This window comes from Pocillopora verrucosa, chromosome 4 (assembly GCF_036669915.1).
Source record: "Pocillopora verrucosa isolate sample1 chromosome 4, ASM3666991v2, whole genome shotgun sequence".
NCBI lineage: Eukaryota > Metazoa > Cnidaria > Anthozoa > Scleractinia > Pocilloporidae > Pocillopora > Pocillopora verrucosa.
Window position 1 is genome coordinate 11494491 of NC_089315.1, and position 10168 is coordinate 11504658.

The following is a 10168-nucleotide window of genomic DNA, read 5'->3' on the forward strand; positions in this document are numbered from 1 at the left end:
TTTATTGTCACTTTGGCTTTTAACAAGAAACTGGCCATCATCTCCTTCTTGAGAGATGTCTTCTTTTGTTATTGATTGTACATGTGTAAGGCGTTGACAGCAGTGGGTAATAAACTGTCTTGGTCGATTGTGTAACCACCTTGGAAGATGTGAATTGTACTGGCAATAAGCACTTGAGTTACGCATGTTATTTTCAGCATACCTAGGGAAGGAAATTATAATCCAGGTGATGAGATCAACAGAAGGTATGACCTGGTATTTTATTACTGACTAGTTCATACCACACAAGGAATGTGGCACTCATCTGATAAAATAGCCAAATGGGAAGTTATGTTGATTTTATATTACATCATACATGCATATGTATTGGAAGAAATGATACAATCTTCATAATTTAAGTATCATGTTTTAGTTGCAAGAACATTAGAGAGATTTCTATTTAAATGGTAGTAAGCTTCAATAAGTTTTATTATTTGAACTCAATAGTATTGGGATCAGGAAGACAAATTACAAATAAAACAATATTCTAAATTATGAGTTGCAGTTGTTTGCAGTGCTATTGTTGTTGTTGCTTTTGTTATGCTTTGGTCACCTTATGTGACCCAGAGTAAGCATGACACCTTTATACATCCTTCTCACTTGTAGAACAAAAACTTTTATACATCTACATTCTCTGAAAACACCTTAGGCCTAAAATCATAGTCATGTGATATTAATATGTAACACACTGAGATCTAAGGTCAAGATGAGCTTTTGATTCCTTAACTTCTGTACTCATTTGGCAGAAATTGTGTCACTAAAACTGTGATGACACCACTTAAGGTCTTGTCTCTATTGTCTGCAAGAAACTGGTGCTTATATGTCCTATTCTTTCTTTCCGCACCATTGGTAGTGTTCACTTTCACATTGAAGCGGTCCTTCCTGTATGCCCAAACCCAGCGCTGCCAATAGAAACAAAGTGTCCAAGTAAACTTCATGAATATAAACTGCATGTAATCTGATTTTCACCTTGCAGATCTCCTTGTAAGAGCATCTTGGACTCATCTCAGACTCATGCTGAATGATTAATGGCCCAAAATGACATCATCCGAGGAGATGGCCTGTTTGATGTTTAAAGTCAGAGCGACAAGGATTTTAAGTGAACAAAATAAGATGTGTGTCATTTTTAAGCCAAAAATCTTGAATTGTTGCTGGATAATTTATAAGGGATAATTCCACAATTATTATTATTATGTACGCAAGGGATACACTTGCCTGTCTTTTGGGAAGCCATGTTGTGTTCATCCACTTTTGGAGTCTTGTAATGGTCCTCCACAGTTCACTGTCTTGAAGATCTCTAAGTGCTAAATTGAAGTCCCCTTCTGTGGAAGTTCTTGCAAGGTTTCGCAAACTGTTCAGGAGGTTGTCTTTCTTGTCTTTGTTAATGCCATTCTTTGAGTTGTTGATCCACCGTACCCATGCTTGTTCTCGATGGAAATCACAAATATACACAAGACAGCCTGGAACAGTTATAAAACTGAGTTGTAAAATCTCTCTGATAAGAATACATGCTACCAACCACTTCAGCTAACACAAGGCCTATTGTATGTTAAAAATTAAACTACCAACGAAGGGCGCCTAGCATGACCTGTGAGCCATGTAGTAAAACAATAATACTATTACTACTACTACTACTAAAAATAATACTAATAATGCTAATAATAATAATAATAATAATAATAATAATAATAATAATAGTAATTTATTATTATCATTATTGTTGTAATAGTAACATTGATTTTTTCCAGGAAAATACACATTGACCCTTTTGCTTCCAAGATCTCAATGTTAATTATTCTTACCATCATCTACACATTTCTTATTTTTTAATTGATTCTAAAAGATTTCCAAAACTTTCTAGGCCCAGAAGCCTTTTTCCAGGACTTTCCAGTTGTGGAAATGCCAAAATATAATTCTGGGACTTTCCAGGTTTTTCAGGACAAGTATGAACACTGTTGAATTTTTTTTATGAAATTAAAGTAATGATTTTGGAATGTCTGGAGAATTACTGATAATTGGCAATAATTTATTGTCATTATTTTCAGGTTAGTCCTGTAAGAAATAATTTTTTTTCCTTTTTTTTCTTTTTGGGGGGGGGGGAAGAACTTATTTCTAATAAGTATATTTGCCTCTCTATATTTCCCACATGAAATAAAGAAAATGGTTATAAAATGGTTATTATCGATATTAATTACCAGTATATGTTTACATGCTCACTTGGAAACAGCCTTTCAATGGCATAGATCTCAGCCTCACTGAAGTCCACCATAAAGAAATCAGGGTTCCATGTTGGGTTCCAGTCCTTAATGAGCTGTAGAGCTTCATTAATGGCATCTGCATTTTCCAGCTGAACCACAAAAGAAGGAACAACACAGTAATCTACATTGGTTTTCATACACAGAAAGAATGTGGGGAGGGCATAGCGTGAAGTTTTGCATGTTGCATCCAGTAGGCAAATTTCACCACCATACTTTAAAAGCAGCTCTCTTTGCCACTTCGTCTGGTGAACAAGGAGGAGGTTGTTGGATGGATCACCTATACTTATTTTAATTACATCAGTGCTGTCTTCTTCCTTCAGTGACTGTGGTTGTTGATAGGACTCACTATCACTTGTCAGGCAGTAAGGCCTGAAAAAGAAATTATCATCTGGGCTTTCTTCTTTCCACTTCTTGATTTTTAAGTTAAGGTTTTCTTGATCAATTTGTGAATGTCTGCACACCACTGTGGCATGATACTGTGGTTCCTGACATCCATGGTTGTTGGGAAGAACTGTCTGTTGGTTAGATCTGGAGGCTGTTGGCCTGTGAAAAGTTCCTTCTTTACATAATGATGCAGGTGCCATTGCATTTCAGAAACACAATTAACACCACTTCCAACAAGCTCGTGAATTTTTTTAACCAGTGTCTCATCAATAGGCTGAAGTAGCCCAGCAGTCTGATTACACAAAAAGAAAAAAGAATAATTGCTTTATTATTTATTCTTTTAAAAAATTACACAACCTCATCCCCAGGTTTTCTTGATCAACGGTTCAATAACCTGGAGCCGGCTGCTTTTGATGTCATTGGTTCAATATGAGAAAATTTTTTCCAAATTTGGTCAACAGCAGCTGGTTATGATGAAATATGCGAGTGGTTTTAACCTATCAGAAATGGGGAAATATTTTGAATGAATAATAATGCAAATTATACCAACATTACTATCGGCAGTCCTCTGGTAGGGCTTTTCAGTAATAGTTACAGAATGTTATAATTACAGATCACTGAACGCTGTATTTTTTAAGAAAATCCATTTAAAAAGTCCACAACAGCATTCCATTAAAACAGTGCCAGTGGAAATCCCTCTCCGATAAAATTGTGATATTATAGTCTTGACATTGAGTTTGAGGAATAAGTGCCAGTGTAGCTAAAAGAAGCTGTACATGTAGTACATTTAATTGGTGTTTTGTTGTAATATATAATCTTTATTCATTCTTTATAAATATTCCACATGACAGTGGAAGCAGCACAGTCTACAGTAGACTGATGATTTGTGTTAAGTTAAGTCACCTTAAATCCCCCACCAAACTTTAGTTTCCTGATTCCAAAAAAAATTTAATTGATGGCCAAGTACTTACCCTCCCCATGGGGTGAAATAAGTGATCCGTAGGTTTAGGAAGTAATATGTAAATACACTCCTCTGTAGCTATTGTTTCCTTCTTTTCTGACTCTAGGGATGTTCTCAGAAATTTTGAAATTGTCTCCCTTCTTCTCTTTGTGTTCTCTGAAATCTAATGATACAATGTTTTAATTAAAACAATATTTGAAAAATTGGTTTCTAAAAAATATTCACTCTGTTTCCATTACACGTAAATTTGCTTCAATTCTGCACAACGAAATGTCCAGGTTGTCTTATCGCTCTGACGAAGGGCTAACGCTCGAAACGTCAGCTTTTTTACCCTTTACAGTGGCTAATTTACGTTTTCAACCCAGTTGTTAACACTAAATTACCTGCTATACTCTCCCACCGACGCAGCACCACAGTTTCTTTAGAAACTTACCCCTTTATTCATTTGTCTTATCATATGTCCACTTCAGCTACATGTAACACAAGGCCCATTGGGATTAAGCACCCTTTATTAGGCTAGTGATCATTCATGTTAATGGTAGTGCCCCCTGAACCCTTATTCAATAATTTAAATAAACTGACCTTATTTTCAGGATACTTGATTATTTTCCTTAGGAGGATCTTTGCTGAACAGTCACATTTCTTCGTATCCTGTACTACAAAGCACTGTTTGGTGTTGTTATAGCAGTGATCAGCATTCTCCTTCTGAAACCAAATAGATTTATTGGATTGTTAGATAGACCAGTCATATGGGAATAGTCAAGTTATCAATAAACTTAGAAGTAATGAAAAGTATCCTTTAAAATAGTACTTGATTCCTACCTTGTAAACTGCAGTCACAGTGGTCCTTTTTTGCAACTTTGCTTATTTTAACAAATAAAATGTGATATGTCCTTTTACTTGCAAGTGGTAAAAAAGAAAACATTATTGCATGCTATTAGCCCTGAGGGAGAGGTGAGTGCTCACCAACTTGCTTAGAAAAATCAGTTGGGGCTTTACCTTATCGATTTACCTTCACCTTGTTAGCTTAAGAGCAAATAGGAGAAGGTAAATCAATAACTATGTAAAGCCTTATATATGATATCCTCTTTGGGAGTCCTTAAGTAATAATATCATCTTGTTTACATTCTTATTTAATTAATTATTATGCATGCTTACATCTTTTTGTAGTCTCTTTTGAGCCTTCTTTCCTTTTGAGTGCATTATTTCTGTCTGGCCCATTTTGGCATTCTAAAAGTTTGACCCCCACAATTTGGAATGGGATGCCATCAAAACTTAGTCTGCATCCTCTCATCTCCTGTGAGTCAGCCCATTGTATACGGTGGTTCTTAGCATTTTTATCTGCATTTTCTTTTACTCCTACGTTTTTATGTGAGAAGAGGAACCAAGCTAAGTTAGCCATACGATACATGTACACAAACACATACGTACATATGTACACATGGGTGCTTAAAATGGAGGGCCTGAAAATCAAGTCTGCCCCACCCAGATGTAGCCCAAGGACTGGTGTAATGGATGGGGATGCTGGCAGCTGTGTGTCAATAGCACTGAGTAGGGTTTTGACACTTTAAGCTTGATCTTAATTAATTAAGCATTTCTTGCCAACTCTTGCTGCAGGCTCACAGTAAATTGGTCTAACTGACCAGTGTAAACCGAAGAATAATGATGTGTACATGTATTCTTAAGATATCAATAATTATTGGAAAAAAGTTAAATCCCTTTTTTTATTTTGATTTATCTATATTTCATGTTAATAACACAATCTCACACGCTCCTGGCTTTAAATACCTATAGTGTCTAAATAAAGTTATACTTCACTTTACTTTACTGTCAGTATGGTTTGTTTTGTAAATCTTTACATGTGAGCTTACTTACCCAGCCTACTGCAATTTGAAAATCCTCCTGTTTGTTTAAATACAGTGAAGCGTGTCGTCGTAGCTATCTCGTACTGTTTTATGAGTTCGTCAGCGCTGCTTTCATCGTTAACATACCCGGAATAAGGGTCAAACTGTACGGTCCATCTTGAAGCCCAAGGTGTACTGTTATCAGCCTTGTTTGTTCTTCTACCAAACATTTAGATTTCCCGCCAATATTTACCCGCGAGCCGCAAAACATAAATGTATGAGTGTTAAATATTAACTGTACCACCCCTTGGCAAATATATTTATTAGTAGCAATTAAGAGGGTGTGAATGGGGTTAACCGACTAGCGACAAAGGGCGTAAAAAATTACTGACTACCGACGAAACGGGGAAAAAATTACCGACTAGCGACAAATAAATTCTAACCGACAACCGACATGGTCAGACATGATAGGGATGTTTGTATTCAGAAAGAACAGCATTTTGATGATTTCTAGCTCAGAAAATCCTTCTTCACCCGACGTAACCACATTAATTCCAAATTTAGCCGAATTATAGAATTTCTTGTCTTCAAGTTACTTTAAATCCACGGGATCCTTCTTTTCGGTGAGCAGCGTGGGCTCATTTCTAGAACAGCGGCTCGTAATCGGGCTGACAAGACGCCCTGCTGTATCATTTCAAGAACAGCGGATCACAATCGAGCCGACGAGACGCCCTGCTGTTGTCTTTTTATTGCTCGTTGTTTGTTCATGCGGTCGGGTCATGACTGGGATTGCTAAAGTCATCGTGAGTTTTTTTCGAAAATGTGAAGAAGTCGCCATCGAACGTCATCGAAGCAGGGTCCCAGTAGACAAAGAAGCTCATAGAGGAGTATCTGAACTAAAAAAAACATCTTACGGAGTTTTTAGGACTAAAGGAGCAGGCACATCAATATGGAATTGGTGGATTTTCGTTAAAGTTATTTCGCCTGGCGAAATCACCTGCGGGCAAATGCGAAAATTTTGCAGTTGTGACGGATGGGCAATGGCAACTTGAACTTCCAAATTTAATATCGGATGAAAGTAGCAGTGAGCTCAACGGTAAGTGTGGAACGCGTGCAGCGGAGTTTGATGAATCACTTTAGTTCTGTAGTTAAATGTTAAGCTCAAATATTAACGTGGTTAAACTCTGGTTCCACCGTTTTTTGTTTGTTGTTTTGTGGAGCGGAATGTTTTTTTTTTCTTTTTCACCGTCCATTTGAATGCGAAAATTGAGAAGAAAAATCTCTACAAAGAAGTAGCGAGTAAATCAGTTTATAAGCTTCTTTCTGATTAATTGGTGAATGAACAACAGTGTAGCTTAACATATTAAAGACCCCGTTTATTTACACACGCCCTTAAATTCATTCGTTTCTGAAAACCAGACGTTCAAATAGTATTCAATTCTCTCCTCGAGGGAAGCTACGCACGAGAGATTTCGCTCGATGTGCACATTTTATACATCTTGACGAGCATTTGCTGATAAGAACTGTGTAAGTTTCTCAAAAGCCTACTAAAGAGAAAACTTAAAACACACGGTATTTAATATTTTAGTACACATTATCCAAGAGGTCACAAACTGGACCGGAAAGCCAGTAGTGTTGCTGAAGGCGCCGGCTACATCTGATAAAAGCAAGCAGAAGTCAATGAACGACACTGAGAAGAAAGGTGACGAGTCAAAAGTGAGAAGGAAACAGAAATCACGAGAAGAAGCAAAAGAAGATGAAAATCTGGCAAAGAGGATCATGACTGAAGGAGGTGACATCGAGAGAAACGAAAGGCAACAAGGAGACCTTCAAAAGTTTCAGGATGGTAGGGCTGAATTGGCACTTGTAGTTCGTTTACCTGATTTTCAAAAGTCATAAATTTCGCTACTTTGAATATTCTGCGGTATTCCTTGTTTATAAACACTGCCTTGTTTATACAACGAAAAACGCTCACTTGGTGCGTTCGCTATGTAAAGATAGTTTCTTTTAAATTCCGGCTAAAAACTGTATTATTATCACTTTGATGGGCATTGTGGCGCATTTTGCGTGCTAAAATAAAGAATTTGCCGGGCTAAAATGTATTTTTAAAAATAAACCAAGACAACCAATGTTCGCGCCGTCTTCTTGTAGCGTTGGTAAAAGAAACCGTGGAGCTATTTTTAAAGCCCAAATCATGGCTGAAAACTCAGAAAACAACAAAAAATTTGTAAATTCTCAATCTTCTCAGGTAGGGAAGAAGATCTTAAAAAGTTAGATGGGACACAAGACTCATGCTCATTCAAACAAATCGAAGGGATATGCTCTGTAGACAAGAACTTGTTTGTTACAGATGTTTCCGCTGGAAAACTGAAGATAGTGACGAGCCTCTCAGAAACGGTATCTTTTCTGGGGATTCTTGGCTTCCTTTACGATACCTTTGGAATTCATTCTAAGGGTATAAAACCAGACGGAGTGTCCTTGAAACAAGCAAAAGAGAACGTGACAAAGATTGACAGCTATGTAAAAGACACTGTGAGTAAGGTGAAAGAACGCTACCAGTTGAGCGAGACGTCTGCAACCAATGGTCCACAGGGAACTGTATCAGAGAAGACGCAAGTATCTGTGTCTTTGCTTAAAAAGGGCATAGAAAGGCTATACAAGAGCGTGATGGACATTAACCCCCAGTTTGTAGATGATCTGCTGCTCGAAACGTTGCTCACAACAGAAGTGGAAAATTTGCACGCTGTTTCGCACCTTAAACACGAGACATTTACGGTACTCTCATATGCCCAGGATTTTGGAACAATTTGCAAGGAATCTCTGAAGCGCACATCTAGATGGGCAGCAAAGTACTACACGCATGACAAATCCTACTATCCGGTACCTCAATCCGCCATGCCCCTTTCTGCTATAGCTACGATTACACCTTCGCCAAGTGAGGACATAACACCAGGGATGGAAGGACAGATCAAAGAGTGGCTAGAGAGTTACAGACCAGTACGCCAACGGACGGTTAGGAGTGAGACCACAAAATATAAGGCTGGGGCCTTGCCGCCAGCTGTCTACGCCGTTCACCACACCGACGAGTCTGAAGAGAGGCTTCGATATCCTGAAGAAAACACTGTATGGTCAGCAAATGCACAACGCGTTGTCAGCATACAATTTGTGGACGAAGGGGATGTTACTGAGGTGTTTGAGGATCACAGAGAAGTACAAATCGATGAGTATGAGACAGATTCGGATGACAAGGAATCAGACTTTGAAGAACATCCAGAGGTTGTCAACAGAGCGTGTGTTACCCGATCCGGCAGGGCTGTTCGTGCATTTGTGCGTCTCGACATGTAAGAGGTACTAACAGTTATAAAATCCATTTAACGGTGCAGATTGATACGTATGACAACCAAATTTTTGGCAAAAAAAAAGAGAAAAAAAAGAAACCTCGCAGAAAAGCCACGAGAGCCGTTGAATAATAAGTGTAGTGAGTTTTTGTGGACGTCTGGGAAAAAAGACTTCCGTAGCTTACAAATTAAAATTAGGTTTCCCAGGGGCTAGAGTGGGTGTTTCATTCTTTGTAGAATTTACCTCTCTTGATTTACTTCGATGCCCCGTAGTCGACAGGAAACAAATTCACATCTATAATAAAAGCTTTAGTGAATTTTATCGGTATACTAGATTTGCAAACAAAAGTGGGGTAGATGAGCACGTTGCTAAATTAAAAAACAGCGTTAACGAGGTTTAAGTGAAAACAAATAATGAATTATTACAAGTATTACACTTCGTCTAGAGTTTAAAGTCTTAAAACTGGGCAAATTGCATAATAAATGTGAATAATTAACGTGTAGTTTTAATTTTTAACTGAGATTTACCGACAACCGACAAAGGTCAAAAATCTTAACCGACAACCGACAAAGTAATGAAATTTTAACCGACAACCGACATTTTGACCCCCCCATTCAGACCCTCAATTAAGATGTTGAACAAAAACCAAGAGATCATAGTCAAATAAAACGTAAAGATAATTATGCAAATGATCTTTGACCTGAATCTGCTTTTGGTCGATGATAGCGAGGTCAGAGGATAACATCGACCGAAACTATTAGGCCGGTCATATTTAAGTGTCGATCCTCCTTTTAACGCCTTTATAACAGGCTAAATTTTTTCTTAAATATGTGATCTAGACAGAAATTAGTTTGTACAAGTTATGGTAAGAGTACTTTCGCAATAAAATATTGAAGAACACGACGCTTTATCGTCAGTCACACAGGTCACGGTCTCTTGACTCGCCGGAAACGAGCAGAAAAATAGAAGACTTCCGCTACGATTCCGCTGACGTGTCATGGGCTCATCTGGTTTGGGACGATGATATGTATTGCCCTAGAGGTGTTGTCAATCAATCAGAGTGACCGAAACCAGGTCGACAACTTACGAACCAGCCAAACATTTCGTTAACAGCGCCATCGATCAAAATTTTAATACATTCCAACAAAAGACCCGCTTTTCTGTTCAAATCTGCCAGAAACTGGCTCAAACGCACTACGCGAACTTCCTATTCCATGAGTACACTGTAAATACGCTTCAAAAAGAATAAGCGGAAGTCACGTTGTAACATACGGATACTCATACAGGATGCCGCTGATATGTCGTGGGCTCATCTGGTTTAGGACTACATCACGGGCGGGTCA

At 38.0% G+C, this 10168-nt stretch overlaps 2 pseudogenes; one reads left to right on the forward strand and one right to left on the reverse strand.

Moving 5' to 3' along the window:
* LOC136280288 (calcium-responsive transcription factor-like) lies at positions 1-5716 on the reverse strand (annotated as a pseudogene).
* Positions 5717-6265: 549 nt separating this feature from the next.
* Positions 6266-7385, forward strand: LOC131777155 (uncharacterized; annotated as a pseudogene).
* Positions 7386-10168: the final 2783 nt, after the last annotated feature.